Here is a 21,644-nt window from a genome sequence, read left to right as displayed (position 1 = left end):
GAGTTTCCAGTTTGTAAAATTTCTTTTGTTGTCTTGGGCTGCTAAATTTGTTTTAAGAAGAATAGATCTATGATCGGTCATAATGGCAGGGCTAATTAATACTTCAGTTACCAGCCCCTCCATATCTCTTGAGATTAACCAAAAGTCTATTCTAGATGATAAGGTAAAATTTTTTTTTGCTCCAAGTATATTGTTGTTCGGTAGGGTTACGTTGTCTCCAAATATCTACTAAATTTGTTCGATTACAAAAATCAATCAAATTGTTCTCATAATTTCTAGGTCTTGGGGGGTATCTGTCTAAATGTTGTGACCACACCATATTAAAATCTCCTCCAAGAATTATTTTGGCTGATGGATATTTTTGAGTATGAGTGGATTAATATTCTCCTCTATCGCAGTAATTAAGAAATTGTTTAAAGATTCCGAATTATATCCGTAGATATTACCTATCAGAAAGTTATGTGAATGTAATTCTACCATCAAAAAAATCCAGTGACCCTTTTCATCAAATGATTTTTCCAGTATTTTCCCTTTAAAATTGTCACTTAAAATAGCAACTCCTGCAGATTTTTTTGATCCATGCGAAAGCCGCAAGTCTCTTCCCCATTGGTTCTTCCAGAACTGATTGTCCTCAGAACAAGAATGAGTCTCTTGAAAAAATATAAAGTCAACCTTTGCCTCCTTAGAAAACAGAAAAAGAGCTTTTCTTTTCACAATATTCCGCAGACCCCTAGCATTAATAGATAACAGTGATAACTCCAGAAAAGAAAGGAAAAAAAAAGATTTACTTATTTTACGATGAAAGAAGTCCTCTGAAAAATGTCAGCTGTTAAAATGACTCCTATATAATGTTGAATCCTTGTAAATTGTAAACCATTGACTAAGATAACCTTGTGCTTTATAATTTAACTTAAGTGATGTCTACCTTTAACATAAAATTAAGCCTTCAAATATTTCAAAATTACTCATAGTAATTAAGTATAGAGCTTAAAGTGTAGCTACATCATCAACACATATCTTTTGGTGTCACAGTGAGCAGTTAGGGCGAATTTGCTTGCCGTTCACTTTTGCACCCACAAAGTAAGCCTTCAAACCATCTTTACGTGCTTTTTCAACGATGGGCCAAAGTGCCGCTCTGGCGTCTCTCTCTTCTTTAGTGAGATCCTCACTGAAGCGGAGCTTGTTTTCTCGTAGGAAGGGGTTGTTCTTGGCTTGTCTCAAGAGGACATCCCTCACAGTGCGGTAGGCAAAGAGAATGATAATTCCCCTGGCTCTAGAAGTGTTGTCTCGTCGGCCCAATCTGTGCACCACATCGATTCCCTCCGTTATTTTCGTTCCCAGCTCCGGTGCAACGTTCTCGCATATCTCAATCACTCTCCTTTTTACATCCTCACCATCCACTTCAGAAACACCGTACAGCCGTAGACACCATCTTCTTTTGTAGCGGTCACACAGCCTTTCCTTGATTGCGATTACCTCCGTTTGTTGTTTTTCACAGATTTCTTTCAGCATTTTGCTTTCAGCCTTGACATCGTTGATTTCTTCAAATGCGAATTCTAGCGAATTCTTTATTTCTTCAATGTCAGTGGCATTGCTGTTTGTCATCAGAGCTAAATCGTCAGCTTTATCATTTACCGCTTTCAGGATGGTTTTCTGTAGCTCGAACAACGATGGTTCCGGCTCAGACAAGCTAACGTCCTTGCAGCAGGGCTTTTGATGGGAGTATCAGGTAGAGGTATTAGTTCCCCCTCAGTTTCTGGTGTCCATATTGGCGTAATTATGCTCACCTTTCTTTCTTAATGGAGTTTTAGGCAATCTTTCTTTGCGTTTCTGTGTGTCTGCCTTCTTCAAGAAGTTGCTCATATAATTTTAAAAAAAAAGTTTTGTTTATAGCATTAGCAACCCTGAGTGGCACGGGTCCTCTTTCGCGCTCTTCACTAAAAGTTTTTTTTATTTTGTTTAGAATGTTATTAAGTAGTCCAGTTATGGCTCAGTATAGTTTAAGTACCTTAAGTACACACTGCCCAGTTGTTTGGCTTCTTTTGTTAGCGATATACGTCGTTGGAGTCCAGTTTTTCCCGGAGACATTTCAAAAGGCTTGTGGTGTCGCCGCCATCTTGCCCGGCCTGCCGTCGTTCTGTGACTTGGAAACAAGAAATGCAGACACGTTTACCGCCTGCTGTATCGTGAGATTAAGAAAATACAAAGTGATATAATGACTTATTATTTCAAACTTTAAAAATGACCAAACTTTAATGCTGTTTATATTAAAAAATATTTATATCAATGTTAATCTCTCTTGAAAAGAAAAAGTTAATCATTGAAGGTTAAACTGATTAGTGTTGATATAATCAAGCAATGCCTTTGGTGAAAGATCTTTATTATTTTAACAACATACATTTATCACGAAAATAATCTGATTAAACTGCAGCAAATAAGACTTTTGCCTATTAGATTTATTGCCAAATTTACATATTGTGTATTATTGATTGCTGATTATGAACAATTTGACAACATGTCCTCCACATTGATCTTCTGGTGGAATTTTGTGTTCAATTTGCCTAAAACTCAAGTTTGACAGACAAATATGCTCAGATATTACACATATCGTTCCTTTTAACATTATTATTATAATGGTCTTGTTTAATGTTTGCTAGCTTTGGTAATTCATTAAGACTTTATGATGTGATTTTATTAGGTCACATTTGCATCACTGTGGACATTTTTGTTCATTAGCCATTTTCCTTTACATTTGGCTATAAGTTCTTATGTCACCTTTATTTTGGTAAGAAAGTCATTCTTCACAAACTATAGAAGTCAATTTTTCAATTCATCAAATTGCGTTTTACGCATAATTTTAGCTAAGAAATTAGCCCAAAGTATCACATAAGGCATAATTACCTCTGCCAAACAGAGTTTATATTCAGCCAGCGTCTGTCTGTTTGTCAGCAACTTTACACAAAAACTTCTGGATAGCTTTTCGTGATGTTTTTCTGAAAACAGGTCTTGATTTAACTTTTAGTCCAGTAAGTGCTGGGAGTGATCCAGATCAGCATGGGAATGTTGTGAAGGATTCTTCCTCATTGTGAAATGGAACCATTTTCAGTATATCTGCATATAATTCTTCAATAAATGGTGAGAAAATCCAGGTCCCAACAGATATCAAATGGTATGTTCACATTGCAAGAGTTAATGATTAGTTTAGATTTTTTTGTCACATCAGATGTTTTTGTGTGGCTGTTGACAAGACCAGTTTTAGTCTGAATAAATTACGGCCCTGAATTGACACACAAGATCAATAACAAGACATGTCACAGATGTAGCCTAAAAATGGAGGCCACTGAAGCCAGGTCCTTCGGTGTCTGCTTTTGGCTATTTTACAAGAAACACTTTGACAAACAGACCTTCTTTGGATTGTTGTGATTAATTCAAATATTTTGCTTCTCTCCAGTCTCGACAATGTCTTCCATATTAGTTCCCAAGTAGTTTTCCTGCTGATTTCACCTGCTGCTATGTTAATGCAGAGTGATTTCACCATCGCATGAATTAAGATATGGCTCAACCAGCTGTTCAGACTGCAGTCATGCTCGCAAAATCAGACACAAATATCAGATTCCACGTGAAATATCAGATTCCATGTGAGTTGGCCTGCTCACACTGTCACTGTCACAGCTGAGTCACATAAGTGCAAAAAAAATTTTTTTAAACAATGTATTTGGGCCACTTTTGTATTTGGTCTGAAAGTGGCCAAAATTAGATCTGGATCCTGGCAAAAATCTGAATTCTACCATCCAGAACCAGAAAAAGTGGGAGATCTTTTGAATTTTATTCTCTTTCAGACGCACAACAAGCATCACAATAGAGTCAAGAAGGATTCGTTATCAATGGATCTGAAATCTGATAGGGGATCCATATAAAATGAACGTAAGACCGGAACACCAGCTGGAAATCACCATATGGGTGGAAATGAGCTGCTTGGTGACGGTCTGACATCTCATATTGTTTTTCTAGCTATATTTTATGATAGATTTTAGCATAAAAAATGGAGTGGGTAGATTTGGGTGAACCAAAAATTGTCTTATGGTACCCAAATGGTGAGCAGCCATTACCATGAGGGATGTCCCATGATGCACTGAGCACTTCCTCTTCATCTCTCTGCTCCTCATGTTCCATGTGGAAACATATGACAGTATGGGGATCATTAACATATTTCTGCTCTGTCTGCAGGTCTTCCTGGATAAAAGCTGCAGTGCATGTTGGTCTCTCTTTCCCGTCCTCTCCACCCCAACTGGTCCAGGCAGATGATCGTCCTCCTTTAGCCTGTTCTGCTGGAGGGTTTTCCTTCCCGTTAAAAGGGAGTTTTTTCCTTCCCACTGTTGCCTTGTGCAGTTCAGGATGGGGGATTGGATCCAAGCCAAGGTTCGATGCAATCTGTTGGCTTTCCTTAGCTATTTATTATGATTTGGCTCAAACTGACACGTCTGTAATGTGTCCTGAGATGAGACTGTTGTGAAGTGATGCTATACAAATAAAGCTGAACTGAATTAAAGGTGTTGGCATGGCCACCGGGATGGTTTCCTGCAAACAGCTGCAGATAATTTCTGTTTGATTTCACCTTTAAAACAGCAACAGACAGAACAAACAGCCACTACCTGAAGACTAGCTTTACGGGATTGGTGGCCATGGGTTCTTCTGAGCTCTCCTGATTTTGCTCCCAGGCTACAGAATCAATTGTGATGCATCAGATGATCACAATTGATGCATCACAAAATTATGTGGGTGTTTGAATTTAGGTGGAGAAATCCTGGTAGGTTTTAGTGTTTCCTCAAAAGGATGTAGGTCAAGGTTAGACCAACCACCAGCAGTGCGATCAGAAACTGGTTGATGAAAAGAGATTTCTCCAGATTGTTGATCCTCTCCTCTATGGCTTTGGTGTAGAAGTAGTCGTAGACAGTAGTGGCAGTGTTCCACATGGTCTTCACAATATCCAGCAGGACCATGGTGAAGTGGAAAGTGAGGTTCAGCACTGGCTCACACTGTCAAAAATGTCAAGAATAAATCCAATACAATGAAAGAAATCAAATCAGCTCACTAATGTAAAATAAAAAGAAATAAAACTGTGGATGATTATATTAAAGTTTGATACAAATGAGTTAGAGATTTAGCTCACTGCAGACAAGAAACCTACTCACAAAGACATGTTTGTCACAAATTGTGTTTGTGGAGTTTCAGGTGTTAGCAAAATAAAACAACTAGATAAATTAACAAATACAATAAATGGTCCAAATTAACCCTATAAAGCCCAATTTCACTGATTTGATTCAAAAAGTTTTTGAGACGTCCATCATTTACGGCAAAAATTTAGATCAAAATCCTGTTGAACACAATCTGATGACTATTATCCTCCCTATGGTGGACCTGAAGGGCAAACCACACATCCAAATGAACAAAGACAACAACAAGTTGAAACCTCATGAGAGCATAAAAGGTTTTTTAGCAATATTTGGGACTTTTTTTTTTTTTATTGTAGATGTTTCCATTAGTGTTTTTATATTGCAATATTTAGTTACTGAGCAGTTGTTGGTGTAATGGAAATGCATGTATAGAAAGTAAAGAATGAAGGTAAACAGGTTTTGCTGATCAACCCATAAAGAAGCAACTCATGCAAAAATGATCACGAGTCCCATTTTTTAAATATGATGTCTTTATTTATCCTTTCTGTGGCAGTATTAGATGGGTGGTTGCGTTGCTGGCCAATCAGCTGATGGGGGCGACATATTTAAACAGCGGAGCCAGGTACGGACAGCAAGCTTTTTTTTTATTTATTTTTTTAATTTATTTTTTTTAATTTATTTATTTATTTATTTATTTTTTAATGAACTTTATTGAAACAGTGACAGGTAGTACAAATAGGTTATCCATATAGAGCAGTTAATTCAAACAAAGTACATAACAGCAGGACAAAGAGAAAAAGGAAAAGGGACAAAAAAAACAAAAAAACAGTAAAACTTAAACTAGTAAAACTTAAAACTAAGGGGTTATAACAGCTTAAACATATTACAGGCAGATATAGTTTTAATTGCTTTTTGCTTTTTAGAATGAAGGATAGAGGTGATGTATAGCTTGAACTCACCTACAAAGGCTGAGAAACATGGTTTTTTCTTATTTGTGAATTTACAGTTATGAATATGGGACTTAGCCATAATAAGGAGGAGATTTATCAAATACATACTAGAATTGTCATGAGAGTCCTTTGTTATGAGACCAAGCAGTACATCCCTCCAGAATAAAACAAAGTTTACATTAATTTTTTCATGAATCAGATTACAAAACCTTTGCCAGAATATTTTAACAGCTGGGCAAGACCAAAATAAATGTACAATTGTTTCACAGGAGTTCATGCAGAAACTACAGAGAGTATCAATATTTAATTTGAATCTATTATGAATGTAGACTTTAGCTGGATAAATCCTGTGGAGAAGCTTAAAGGATACTTCTTTCATTTTATTTGTGATCAGAAATTTATTAGGGAGTAGCCAAACCCTCTTCCATGGGACATCATCTACAAACCTATTCCAGTGAGAGATAGCACTTGGTTGTGATACAATGTCCATTTGAAATAAAGCTCTGACAGATCTGTTACTGTTTCTGGAATAACTGGACAGACAGATCTTCTCAACACGGGTATTAAGAAGGGATTGCAGAGGTGTATTCTGGATGCCAATCCTCTGTTGATGTTTAAAGAGCATACAAACTCCAGAGGGTATAGCTCCAAACACTTTGGCATACTCCATAGGTGTTACAGGAATATTAAATTTAGAAAGAAATTCGTGGTATGTTAAGAGAAGGCCGCTGTTGTTAAATAGCTGATCTACAAGTATAATATTCTCATGAAACCATTTTTCTATAAAGAGAGATTTGTGTTTTTATAAGATGTCCTTGTTATTCCAGATATAATATTTGTGAGGTGAAAAATTATGTTTGTAGATAAGTGACCATGATAAGAAGGCCTGGCGATGAAAATCTGACAGTTTGAGTGGGACCCTATGAACATCATAATTACACCTTAAGAAAAAATCGACACCACCAATTTTTGATAAGATATACAGCGGAATGGTGTTCCAGATTGAGTTGGGGTTTAAAAAAAGTTGTTTCAGCCAATTTATTTTGAATGTATTGTTCAAGGAATAGAAATCAAGGAAATTGAGACCACCCTTTTCATAGGAATTCATAAGGACACTTTTCTTTAAGTAATGCGCTCTGTTTTTCCAAATGAAATCAAAAAGCATTTTATCAATCTCCTTTAGTAATTTATCATCAACATGCAGGGCCAAAGCTGCATATGTTAGACGAGAGATGCCCTCTGCCTTAGTGAGTAGGGTTCTTCCTCTTAAAGACAAGTCCCTCATGAGCCACTGATTTAGGTTTTTTTTGTGTTTTTTCTATGAGAGGAATAAAATTACGGGAACATCTTGAGTGTTGGTCTTTGGACAATAGAATACCTAAATATCGCACCTCAGTTTTGACAGGAATGTCATACAGTGCAGAAGTAGCACAATCTTTGATTGCCATAAGCTCACACTTGTTTATATTCAGGCAGAGGCCGGACGCCTTTGAAAAAACATTGATAACATCAAAAGCAACAGGGATTTGGTTTTCATTTTGTAGAAAAAGTGTTGTGTCATCCGCTAGCTGAGTAATAAGTAATCTTCTATCCAGTAGAGAGATACCTCTCAGTGCACTAGATTGAATATGGTCTGATAAGAGTTGAGCAACTAACAGGAAAAGGTAAGGAGAGGCAGGGCAGCCTTGCCTGATGCCTCTTGATAAACTGAATCTAGGAGATGTACCACCGGCTAATTTAATAGAGCTGTTACTGTTCTTGTAAAGTGTGCTAATAGCTGAATAAAAGTAATCGCCAAAGCCAAATTTCTTACGAGATTGTAAAATGAATTGATGCTCCACCGTATCAAATGCTTTATAAAAGTCGAGAAATAATATGAAACTTTTATCCTCTATAATTTCTGAGTAGTCAAGTATGTCCAAAACTAACCTGATATTATTTATAATGTGTCTCCTGGACATAAAACCAGATTGGGTCTCCACAATTATCGAGTCCAGTACAAATTTAAGTCTTTTTGCTAAAATGGTAGCAAAGATCTTGTAGTCATTATTAAGCAATGAAATTGGTCGCCAATTATCTAAAAATAATTCATCTTTGTCTGATTTTAGAATAAGGGTAGTTAGGCCTTGGGTCAGAGTTGTTGGCAGCTTTTCTTGATAGACACTTTCCAAAAATACTTCTACTAAGAATGGAGAAAGTTCATCAGCGAACGTTTTATAGAATTCAGAAGTCAAACCATCTGTCCCTGGCGATTTATTAATCTTTAATTGTTGGATTGCTTCCGTCACTTCAGTGAGAGTGATTGAACTGTCACACCTTTCTTTTTCATTTTTAGTGATAGTTTTGACTGTTAAGGAATTTAAGAAAGTGTCTGCGGATGCTTGACAGAATTTAGAGGTATACAGCTTTTTGTAGAAATCGCTACAGTACTGAGAGATGAGTCTGAACTCTTCAGTAATAATTCCATCCACATTAAGACGAATTATGTTATTCACTTTAGAATGATGTCTTTCAAGGTTAAAAAAATAGTTCACCCTTTTCGAGCCACCGTGATCTTGATCTAACGAAGGCTCCCTTGGCTTTTTGGTTGTACAAGTCATCTAATTCAGACTGTAAATTAGACAGCTCCAGAATCTCCTCTTCCGAAATGTTATTCGGGGAAATTTGAGATAAATGAGAGATTTTTGTAACCACTTGTAGTTCATGCTGCCTTTTGTGTTTAGCAATATCACTACACGTTTTCCTGAAATACTGAGCAATTTCAAATTTAAAAAGTTCCCAATTTAGGCCGTATTGTTTTCCTCTAATGGCTTTAGACCAAAAGTATGCAATTCGTTCTTTAACGTGTTCCTTAATAGAATTGTTTAATAAAATTGAACTATTCAGTTTCCAAAAGGCTGAGTTAGAAGCATTTGAGTTAGAGGAAGAAAGGTTCATTTTTATAACAATGGCTTTGTGATCTGTGAGGGGAGTAGGGTGAATGTCCACATTAATATGATCTACAGCAAAACTTTTTGAGATCAGCCAAAGGTCGATTCTGGAGTGACTAGAACCAGTCTTATTACACCACGTAAAGGCTTTCCCATGAGGGTTTTTAACTCTCCAGATATCATGCAGGTTAAATCTTTCCATAAAATTTCTTAACTTGGTGTTGCTTCTGTTAGGTGCACGAGGAGGCCATTTATCTAATGAATTGTCTGGTACAACATTTAGGTCACCACCTAGCAATAAAGTAGCATTTGGAAATTTATCTAAACATTTTAACAATGTATTCTCTAGTGACAAGAAAAGACCATCATTTTCCTTCACAGAGTTGTAGCCATACACGTTAGAGGTAATAAAAAAGTGGTCATTACACTGAATTGTTTGACAGATGAAGTGACCCAAGGGGTCACATTCAGTGAGTAAAACCTTCCCACAGAATTTGCTTTCTAAATTAATCACACCAGCTGACCACTCTGTGCCATTTGCAAACCATATGGAGTTTCCCCATTGACATTTCCAAAATTTGGCATCATCAGAAATAGAATGAGATTCCTGTACAAAGCAGAAGTCCGTGTTAAATTGTTTAGCAAAAAGAAATAAAGCTTTACGCTTAATATTATTGCGTAACCCCCTAGCATTAAAAGAAATAAAAGAAAGAATAGACATATTAATGTGAACAGTTATGAATACAAAGAATAATAAAGTCTTATTCTACGGACCCTTAAAGTTTGTTTAACAGGTAGTGCAAGATCGAGAACAGCACCAGTAGAAAAAAAATAACCTTGTCGCTAACAGATGCACCCCTTTAAAAAAAAACAAAAAAAAAAACAAGTCCTCTTTATTTTTTTTTCCTTTTTTTTGTCCCCCCCCCCCCCCTTCTTCCTCCTTTCCTCCAACCCACTTTCCCCTCTCTCCACTATTTAACCTTTCTTCTGAAAAAAACAAACAAAAAACAACTAGGTCAAGCACTGATCAGCGAACACCTGAGAAGAAAAAAAAAGATCAGAATGAAACAATCAGAAAGTAAAACAGAGAGGGGAAAAGAGAGAAAAAAAACCAAAACATAAACAACTAAGGAAAGAGGGGTGGTATGGTTCCATCTCGCAGATGTAATTGAATACCTTTATGGGTGAATCTCTGACCCATTGACAAAACCTCGACCGCCGACAAAGTAAGCAACCTTTCCTTCTTCACGCGCTTTTTTTATTTTAGGCCATAGTTTCTGACGGTTATCCCTGTCCTCCATTGTTAAGTCCTCAGAGAAGCGTAGCTTTTTCGATTTGAGAAAGGCGTTGTTTTTGGCAGCTTTCCAGACCTCCTCTCTCAGACGTCGGGAGATGAACCTGATGATGACACCGCGGGGCCTCTCATCCTGGCGCTCTCTCCCCAACCGATGAGCGACATCAATGGCATCCGGCAGCTTTTCTTTCCAAGATGGCAATAAACACTGGCAAATGCTGATCACCTCCTCACGTACATTTTCTTTCTCAGCCTCAGGAACGCCATACAGCCTTAGATTCCACCGACGATCATAACGTTCCAGATCAGCCACACGAACCATGCATCTCCGAGTTGATTCCTCACTTTTATCCACACGTTTTTCCATCTGTGCTAGCTTTTCATTTAGGAGTGTAATTTCGGCGCGAACCGTGTTCACCATCTTTTCCAGTGTGTCACTTCTGGAGTTGATCAGGTTGGACAGCATATGAACAGCATCATCCGAGCATAGTGAATGGGACAGATTGGGTTTTTTGGCTAGAGGAGGCTTATTCGGAGTCACAGGTAGAGGAGGGAATTCCTCTTCTGTCGTTGCTTGCGAGTTACAGTCCATCCTACTACTATTATAGTCATGGTCTTTAGCAAGCAGGCTAAAGGAGTTTTCTCCCTCTTTGGAAGATTCACTTCTTCTACCAGATTTCGGCATTTTGGTATATGCTCAAGCGTCAGAAAAGGCAAACAAAGGATTTGCTTTCGCTTATGCGATGAAAATTGAGTCAGTAGCGTTAAAAGTGCCTTAAATGAAAGTTAGGTGCTGAGAGCTCGAAGTAACCGACCTTTCACGCCGCCATCTTGCGCAGCCGGTACGGACAGCAAGCGCTCACCTGTGTGACTGATTGACTGCGCAACTTCCGGCCATCACTAAGGTCCCTCGCTGCTTCAAAGCGGAGTTGGCCGTATATTTGCATCGCTGTGGTAGGTCTCTTAGTTGGGCTTCTTATATTTTAAGTAGTATACATGTTTACGTGGCTGTTTTCATAGGTAGCGCACCACGCTGCGTCTTCTCCTGCTCGCGACTCCTCTGCGAGACTAACGCTGCATCCTGGTATGTAAATCTGATACAGGGGGGCTGATTTTCTACTTGCATGGGACACTTACTTTACTGTTTTTTTTCTATTCTAGGGGAAAATCTGAGAGCTGTAAAGCACAGCGGTTCTGCAGTCAGCTGATTGCTGTAATGCACTGGATGTGCCTTGGTTGACTACTGCTCTGCTGATCTCCCTAACATTGCTGCTGCTTTGCTTACTGTTAAAGAAGTGTGTTTTAACATTTTTGTTTCTTTTTATTCCTAGTGGTCTGAGAGCTTGTGGTGGCAGTGGTGCTGCCTTGGTGTCGGATCCCGTTTGGTGTGATTACCCACTCCCTGTTTTGCATGTTCATCACGTGTGCCTGTGTTGTGTGTCTTGGGAGAACGGAAAAAGTCCTTCACGTGTGCCTGGGGTGGCCCTTACTGTTTTGTCGGATTCCTCCACCTTGGCTTAGCCCACTCATCCCCCCCGGTAAGCTCAATGCAGACTCTTTTTTTAGGTAATTGTTTATCTTAATGTTTGTTTAAATAAAATTATTTCTTTTATAGTCGGACACTTGTCTCAAGCTTCTTTTAGTATAACGAACCTGAAGGCCTTGAGGTCGGGGTTGCTTACATTAATCTCGGGGTGAAAGTCCCAGAGTGGCGTTGTCAAAACTTAATGCACACACTTCCCCCCCGTCACGCCACATTTCCACAAAATGTAAATAAAAAGTACTCTACATATTACAGAGGAGAAACATGAAGATTCAGACTTACAATCAGAGTATTGAAGAAGAAGAGGACTCGCCACTTGACAGACGGCCACACAGGTGAGTTGTTTCCTGGAATGAAGCAGAGCTCCACCTCAGATGGGAGGAGCAGCATCAGCGTCCCACCTCACTGGAACACAGCTGAGATGATTTTCATGACCAGTTCACCTCTGAAGTGTCATCAGTCATGTCATTTGGACTCACGAGCTGCATTTCCATCAATTTTTCACAAAATAAAAGTGAAAATAAAAATTTTGGCAAAGTGCAGTTTGCAGGTTTGGTGAACTGCCACATCGACAGATGAGAAGAGGGACTCGATTCAATTCAACTTTATTTGTATAGCGCCACTTCACAACAATGTTGTCTCAGGACACTTTACATACACGAATCAACATACACATCACTTCAAGCCAATTCATACATATCCTATAATAGAACCCAACTGGTTGCATCGAGTCATGACTTCGATCCAATCCCCCATCCTGAGCTGCATGCGGCGACGGTGGGAAGGAAAAAACTCCCCTTTAACAGGAAGAAAACCTCCGGCAGAACCTGGCTCAGGGAGGGCAGCCATCTGCCTCCACTGGTTGGGGTGGAGAGGACAGGAAAGACAGATCAACATGTACAACTGCACTTATTCAGGAAGACCTGCAGAAAAAGGAGAAATAAGTTAGAGACGGCAATATTGGCATATATTTATACATTAATACATTAGAGAAATAGAGCGAGGTACTTCTCATCGCATCAGGTAACATCTCCATTGTTACATAAGTAATGGTTGGCTAGACTACCCATAACTATAAGAGCAATGAGCAGAACCTGGACAGTTGGGTCCCGTACATGCAGACTCCAACTCAGGAGATGCTCATATCCTAACTATAAGAATCATGGAAAAGGAAGGTTTTCAGCTCCATCTTAAAGGTGTGGAGGGAGTCTGCCTCCTGAACCCACGGTGGGAGCTGGTTCCATAAGAGAGGAGCCTGATAGCTAAAGGCCCTTCCTCCCATAGTACTCTTTGAGACTCCGGGAACCACCAGTAAACCTGCAGTCTGAGAGCCAAGTGCTCTATTTGGAATATATGGAACTATAAGATCTTTTATGTACAATGGAGCTTGGTCATGGAGAGCTTTATATGTGAGGAGAAGAATTTTAAACTTTATCCTGGATTTAACAGGGAGCCAGTGTAGAGAGGCTAAAACTGGTGAAACATGATCTCTCCTGCTAGTCCTCATCAGAACATAAATAACGACTTGCAGTAATCCAGTCTGGAAGTAATAAAGGCATGGACTAATTTTTCTGCATCTTTCTGAGACAACATGCTCCTAATTTTAGCAATATTACGCAGGTGGAAGAAGGCAGTTTGAGAAACCTGTTTTAAATGTGAGCTAAAAGACAAGTCCTGGTCAATAATGACTCCAAGATTTCTCACAGTAGTACTGGAGGCCAGATTGATGCCATCCAGATTAATTACACAACTGGATAATTTTGTTCTAAGTTTTTCAGGCCCAAAGATAACGACCTCTGTCTTGTCTGAGTTTAAAAGGAGAAAATTCAGACTGGATATATACACCCTGTAACGTAGGAGAGACAGACTTTGCCATTGTGTAGAATCCATTTGATGCGAAGCAGGTGTGTTGGAACAGGAAAACATGGAAAACCTGCTGTACAGCGACCCTCAAAGACTGTCTTTGGACACCTCTGGTTGAGTGTATAAGCTGCAATTTTTGTAAGGATTTTATGAGAGTTGCTGTGGAGGATTCTCCATGGCTTTTCAAAGCTCTTCTCCCCCATTTTCCTAATTCCTTGTAAAACTCTGCATTTCACTGTTATTTGCGTTCAAGGATGGAGGTTATCTTTTCTAATTATTTGTTTTTAAAACACTTCTGTCTCCTCCTTCATCTAAACACAGCGCATCATCATCACTTGAAATAAACTGGTCTGTGTTGTAGGTTGGGTGGACAGAGTGGCTAACAGATAGCAGTCGGCAGAAGTCCTCCAACAAGCTGAGAATTTATTGTGCAATGGTGCATGTTGCCATTAAATACATAGAAAACCACAACGGAAATTTATCATTACACAAATAACATTTTACCCACTAAACTTAACTGAAATCAAACAAACCGAAAGTGATCTAACATGCACCCTGCTACATCAATCTCTGTTCTTGCAGACAAACAAAATGCCAGCTTAAATACCCTCACACCTGAATCCCAACATGGGATTCCCAGCACCTTCCACCTTTCAGGTACGTGCACTAAATAAAGTCATAGTCATTCTTTCCCCAAACATTCGGCACAATACATATCCTGTAAAAGACAAACCAATTCCTGTGACACAATACAACTCCCTCCCTCCCATACTTGGTACCATCCAGTGACATCACCAATTGGGTAAAAGCCTCTAAATGCAGGACATGAGCGGCTCTTCCTCCCTTTGGTCCGAGAACACAAGTATGGTGAGTGAGTCAATAATACTAACATTTTATGAGCAGAGCAAACAGGATATTAAACCAAATTATTTCTATTGGTCTGCATCTTTGTTTTAACAAGTGGTTGTATATTTTAACTTTACTCAAAACAAAACACAAACAAACCCAGGATAGCTGGTGTCTGCTGACCACTGAGACGATAAAGTATCAGTAACTCAAACACAATATGCAGTTGTACATGTTGATCTGTCTTTCCTGTCCTCTCCACCCCAACCAGTGGAGGCAGATGGCTGCCCTCCCTGAGCCGGGTTCTGCCGGAGGTTTTCTTCCTGTTAAAGGGGAGTTTTTTCCTTCCCACTGTCGCCGCATGCAGCTCAGGATGGAGGATTGGATCCAAGTCATGACTCGATGCAATCAGTTGGTTTCTATTATAGGATGTGTATGAATTGGCTCGAAATGATGTGTATGTAAAGTGTCCTGTGACAACATTGTTGTGAAGTGGCGCTATACAAATAAAGTTGAATTGAATTGAATATGGTTCGCTGTTTTTGTGTTAAGCAACAGTAACAAGTGGTGGCACCTTACCCACTTTGTCACAGTCTGTTTTCTCCTAAATGAAAAAAAAGGGTTTCTATTACACTATTTAGTAGCATAAAAATGTTAATGAATATTGGATTAATTTTTCTAAATGTAGGCGTTTCCATTATCAGTTTTTAATTTATTATTAATATTTAAGTTTCGCACAGTTCAGGGCTAATGGAAATGAAGCTATTGATCCTTTGATGATGTTTATTTGACCTTTTAGTGGTTTAAACGTCTTTGTTTTTGTTAAGATGTGGTTTTATCACGGCTTTAAAAGCTGTTACATGGTCTCAACAGCTGTGCTGGTCTCTCCCTGTTTCTCTGTTGTTTCGTTTAGTGATGGAAGAGCAGGATTTATTAAATTTATCTACAATCGATAAAGAAATGAGCAAAGTGAAGAAGAATTACATTATATTCAATCGTACATTTGATCTCAACTTTCTAAAGCTCCCGTGTGTAGAATTACTGACATCTGGTGGTGGAGGTGGGTATAGCACAGGTGTGAATGTACGGTGCCCAGCAGTGCCCAAAACTCTTCCAGCCATAAATATGTTTTCGTATGCAAGTGGATCCAGTGGCCTCAGATGCTGGACGACAGCTAACTACTTCTACTTTTCACACCTGTACTTTCTTCTTCTGTGGTCCGTCCCTTACATAAATGTAGACGCCCGTTTGAAACATTGTCGTACTTCGCTGCACCTCATACTTCCATGCATCTTTTATGCTGCCATGGTTGTCAAGTCAGTTCATCCACTAGTGGGCAGTGCTGAGTTCAGAGTTCAAAGTTGTTTTCAATCTTCCAAAAACACTAGAAGAAGTTAAAAAAAAAAATTGAAAACGCAAAGATTTTTTTTTGCCATTCTCAGTTTCTTCTGCGTCTTCTTCAAGTTAATTTGGAAGTTTCTGCATCGTGTTTTTCATGTTCCTCTTCTTCGGTGGTTTGTTCCTTTCGCTGGTAGTGATACAGTTATAGACTGTATATAAAAGATGGGCGGAGCCTCCGTGACGTCACCTGTAGGTTTCTAAAGAGCTGAATTGAAGCTTGGTGGGCGGTTCCTATCATCGCCATCTTGGCAGCGTTACGCGTTTAGTCTCTTATGGAAAATACAAAAAATTACCCGTTTTATCATCTCTTCCCTGGCTGCCCGTTCACTTTAGGTGTACGCGGTACCTCTCTGAGCTCCTCCACCCCTCCACACCCTCTCTGTCTCTCAGGTCGGCGGACCAACCTCTCCCGTCTGTCCCAAATGGAAGCTCAGAGGGGACCGGGCCTTTGCAGTTGCAGCAAACTGTGGAATGAACTTCCTTTATATATCAGACAGGCTTCCTCTGAATCTGTTTTTAAATCTTTGCTGAAGACCCATCTGGCTTTTTCTACTCGGTGATAAGTGGACATTTTTTTATCCGATTTTGATTGCTTTTAGCTGATTGTAATTATTTCACTTTTAGCTGTAGTGTTTTACATTTTTATTGTCCTCATGTATGCTCTATATTCTGCTTTTAGTTTTAGCCTCCTACAATGTGGCACTTTGTTCAACATTGTATTTAGAGTGTGTAATAAATAAATTGCATTGCATTTTTAACTACAAACTTCAGCACGTCATGGATGTTTGGTAATTTCCTGAAGGCAGAGAAAGTTCGATCAGAGTGGGTTCTACTTTCTGCCGTCACACCGTGGTGAAAAAAGGAAGAACTTTGTGATGTGGATGAAACACAAATGATTCTTTAATCATGTCAGATAAATAAAATTCAGCAAAACCAGCTTTAACTTATTAGTCCAACCTATTCCCTTATTATCTCTGTAACAGCAGTAGTGGTAAGGCAGTTAAACACAGATAACCTCAGAAAACCGAACTTTAAACATTTACCACAGACGGGAGGAGTGCTGGGAAAAATGTAAACTTTGACAATAAACACACATTATCTGCCTTTACACAAAACAGAGAAAATTAATTAAATCCATAACCGTCCTCAGTACGGAACAATAAATAAAAGACAGAGATGATTTTAGTTTCAGTGTTTTTGTTAAATTAATAAAAACCAAATAGTCTCATATCTGAGCCGACATCAGAGACAGGGAGCTGGAAAAGAATAATTCCAGTCTGACCACTGCTACATATTCCCATCCAACCACAGTCACATGACACAATAATTACTTTAAATTTAACATTTTGTGGTCAAATAATCCTATTAAAACCGTCACAACATTTCAATTATTCAGGTTTGTTTTGACATCGAACATCCCTTTAAGGTTCATTAAAAAAACAACAACAAAAAAAAAAACTAATTAAACAGTAAAAATCCTGATTTACGGTCCATAAATTCTGACATAAAAACTATCAGGCTTGTTTGAAATATTATGTGCCAAATGAAAAGATGAAGAGGAAAAGGATAAGAAGGTTTGAGGAAAACAGCTGGAATCGATGGACAGCAGAGCTTTTTCTGCACAGCGGAGCAGAAAGGTAAAAATGGACCATCAGCTCTTATTAATAAGCAGCTTAATGATCCGACATCCTCATTAATGATCCTACATCCTCACTTCGTGTTTCTGGATTCCTGCAACTGTTGATGAAGGAAATACATCAAGCTTTGAAGACAACAAAATAATTCAATAAATACTGAAGTAATTCCATAAGTTTTTGTATAAAAGGAAACTTTTCATTAAATTATGTATTTCTAATTTATTTCAAATTTTAATAAATTAAGAGATCAAATGAATTATCTAAAGCTGCATTACATCATTTAAAATATTTGATAACACATTTAAGTGATTAATTCGTTTGATGTTATTTTGTTATATTGCTACATTAATGACACGTAATTATTTTTAATACTGTATTTATTTCATTGCACTTTTTTGTTTATTATCAATAGTATTTCATTAAGGACACATTTAAGACCTTGTTTATTCATTAATTGAATGTGTTATTCGCTATTTTTTTTTTTCAATTAAAAACATATTTAATTAATTATTTTATGCTGTATTTATATTGATTATCTGGGCGTGGATGCTTATTTTGCTTATTGTCCTGCACAAAAACACGAGTTTCCCAACCACAAAGTCTCACACAGAGGTTCAGACGGTGACACGAACAAGTCATGGTCAATAATAGACAATATTGATCTGTTTAACTGGTTTTCAGGACAGCTCATTCTGTGTGTTGTTGTCACAACAAACTAATTCACACAACACAGTCTTTAGGGTGACATGTCACTTGTTTCCATCAAGCTGTTGTAGTGAAAGAGTTATCGTCTGCGAGGAAGCGGCGAGACAGCGCTGGCAGAGTATGGACCGTTAATACGCTCTTACTGGAAATAAAATTTAATCAGCTTGTTTTAACAGGTGCAAATTTTACATTATTTTTCCTGTGAGGTTGTGTTTTTTTTCTGTTAACAGGGTGAAAATGGACTTCCATTAAACATTACATTTAACTGTAACTTATTTTTGGGAACAAAAAACATGATTAAACATGAGGAAAAACTGATTTGGTGGTAATTATTAGGTCCTGGGATTTTAAAACACAACTTACAACTGCTTTTTTAGAAAAACTCATCTCTGCTCATTCCTCCTCTTCATCTGTCGTCGCTGACTGTCCAGATGTTGGGATTAACGGCATAGTTTCTGAACGACGTGGCCGTCTGCAGACCGTTACAGGCTGCTTTCACCTTTAACACACAGCAACACACCCTGGAAGCGTTCACGACCATCAGACAAGTTTTCAGGGGCTGGCGGCCATCGCAGCTCCTGACCTCATCTGGTGCATTCCAACCGATGCTGCAGCATGAGGGATGCAATGAAGACAACATCCTGTTTGCGTTTGGGCTTAACTGGAGAAGTCTGGGTAGGTTTCAGTGTTTTCTCAACAGTATGTAGGTCAGGAGCAGGATGAGACCAGCCGACAGTCCTGCGATCACAAACTGATGGATGGAGAGGACGTTCTCCAGAGTGTGGATCCTCTCCTCCATAGCACTGGTGTGGAAGTAGTCGTAGATGCCAGCCCCGATACTCCACAAGGCCCACACGGCATCCACCACCAGGGGCATGATGAACCGAGGAGGGAGGTTCAGCTGGCAGAGATTTCAGGACAAACATCAGACTCATATTTCAACTCATTTCTAAGGTTTTAGAGATTTTTCATTCCTGGAAAGCAAATAAAACTGCTGATGACTGATCTGAACTCAAATATGTGCACATTAAGACTGGAAGGATCGATACAAATATAAAAAGTATCGATACCAAGACTTTTTTGGGAATCCTTAGATACCAGCAAGATGAAATGAGTCAGGGTCTACAGCAGTGCTTTTCAACCACTGTGCCATGAGAGATTATCTGGTGTGCCCTGAGAAAATTCCCAATTTCACATAGTTGGTTTAAAAAGCCGCTATGTGTTCATCCAAACAGGCCCCAGTGAAAGATAATAAAATTCCATCTTCTTGTGTTTATCTGATTTCTATTCAAGAGGCTTTGACAAAATGGACTTTATGTTAAAAATATGGACTTTAAAAAAAAAAACAACATTCTGGTTTGTTGTGTGCCAGTGAGAAAAAGTTTGCTTTGCGATTTTTCAGTGAGAAAAAGTGTGCCCTGTGACTTTTCAGAGAGAATGTGCTTTGGCTCATAAAAGGTTGAAAAACACTGGTCTACAGTACACTGTGATAATTAGCATTAGCTAGATGTTAGCCAGCGTAACCTAACTTTATTAGATGCAGTTAAAAGTGTAAAACAATCGAATTATCGAGTACAAACGATAGAATATGAACTTACATTACATAAAAACGTTGCTAATAAACACAAATCAGAGACCTCCTGTTAGCCTCCCGGCTAACGCTTTTAGCATCGCTTAGCCCCTTCAAGTGGCTATCTCTGATTTACACAGAGCGTCAAAACTTACAGCACGAGACACTGATGAAATCCACAAGGACCCGACCACCCCTGCACCATCCCCAAACACTGCCCTTCCCTATCACATGTTCATATTACATGCAGAGTTTGTTTCTGGGAAGCACTGAAATCCAATCTGCTGTCAAGCATCTACTTCCGCTTGTGTTCTGCATCAACGTTCCCCTCTCCTCAGAGGAAGCGGCGAACTTGGATCTTTTACTATTTTGGTTATTTTTCAGAATCGAGGACAAAAAAAAAAAAAAAAAAATCATTTGGGATTTTATTTTCAGAAATTACATATGTTGGAAATTTCGGCTGAACTCGTACTTTTTGTGTAGATGGTGTTTAACGTCAGTGGCGTTATATTGCAGAAGTTCCGACGTGTGCGCTTATGCCTAGAGTAAAACGTAACATATTAAACTTCTTTTAAAGCGTATTCTAAATGTATCAGAATTCTTATATCGTTAGTTGTTCGTAGTTTTATACATAGTGGATGTCTTTTAATTCATTTGGCTTTCAAATAACTAGGTGTGTCTGCAGTGTGTAGCACACTGCAGAGGAAGTGGAAAGAGGACGTATTTCCAGAGGGATTATGATTTCTACTTCCTGAAGGGGATCATCGCACCAAATATGCGTTCATGACAAAAATAGAATCATCAGAAAACAATCCCGTCACAATCCCTCGGCATGTTATTTTTATAACGATATGTTGGGGTGAAATAATGTTATCAGGCGCGGTGGCCAAGTGGTAAGGCGTCGGTCTCGTAAACCGAAGATCGCGGGTTCGAACCCCGTCCGTGCCTACTGCTTGTGTGGAATTACTTACTTTTACAACCTGACTTCGTAAATCACGTGAATATTTTGTATCAAGGAGGAATTCTTTGTTAAGATCCCTAGCAAGGCTACAAGCCTAGATAAAATCTTTTTCATGATTAAAAAACTGATCAAATAAAAAGAATAAAAAAACAAGACACAAGTTAATCTATGTCAGTTAAGTTAGTTATTGATTTGCAGCACATACAAGACGACCTAGTACAATATTTGGACTATTTCTGTCTAAAAAGGGTGTAAAGTATACATTTGGCTCTTGTCACCCTACCTCAAATTAAGTTGTGTAAAACAAATAAAAATAAAGTCAATCTTATGCCAACCCTTGTACATCTTTATTCTATTAAATACACGACATGTTAAAACTGATAAAACTAATTCTCTTTTTGTCGATATTGCCAGCAACATGTTCCAGTGAAGATGGGACATGGGCGTGTTTACCACTGTGTTTTATCACCTTTCTTTTTAATAACACTTTAACTGGACAGAGGACGCTAATTGTTGAAGCTGTGCAGGTGGAATTCTTCACATTCTAGCTTGATGTACAGCTTCAGTTGCTGGTCTGGCCTGCAGGCAGACCAGTCTAGTACCTGCACTAGTGAAGCCACGCTGCTGAAACACCTGCAGAATGTGGTTTGGTATTGTCTTGCTGAAATAAACAGGACATCCCTAAAAAAAGATGTTGCTGTAATGCAGCATGTTGCTTCATAGATGTGCAGGTTGCCCACTAACACCACTCCAAACCATCACACGTTTTT

General features: G+C 38.7%; 1 long non-coding RNA gene across 1 annotated transcript; it reads right to left on the bottom strand.

Annotated features, from left to right (window-relative positions):
- Positions 1-16,879: 16,879 nt before the first annotated feature.
- Positions 16,880-20,209, bottom strand: LOC306765775. Its single transcript, XR_013771579.1, has 2 exons — positions 20,069-20,209; positions 16,880-19,244 (listed from the first exon to the last, which is right to left on the bottom strand). It is a non-coding gene; the product is annotated as an uncharacterized lncRNA (long non-coding RNA).
- Between the last annotated feature and the right edge of the window lie 1,435 nt (positions 20,210-21,644).

This window comes from Telmatherina bonti, assembly GCF_933228915.1.
Source record: "Telmatherina bonti genome assembly, chromosome: 14".
Lineage (NCBI taxonomy): Eukaryota > Metazoa > Chordata > Actinopteri > Atheriniformes > Telmatherinidae > Telmatherina > Telmatherina bonti.
Note: the sequence above shows the minus strand (reverse complement) of the source record. Positions and strands in the feature narration are given on the sequence as shown.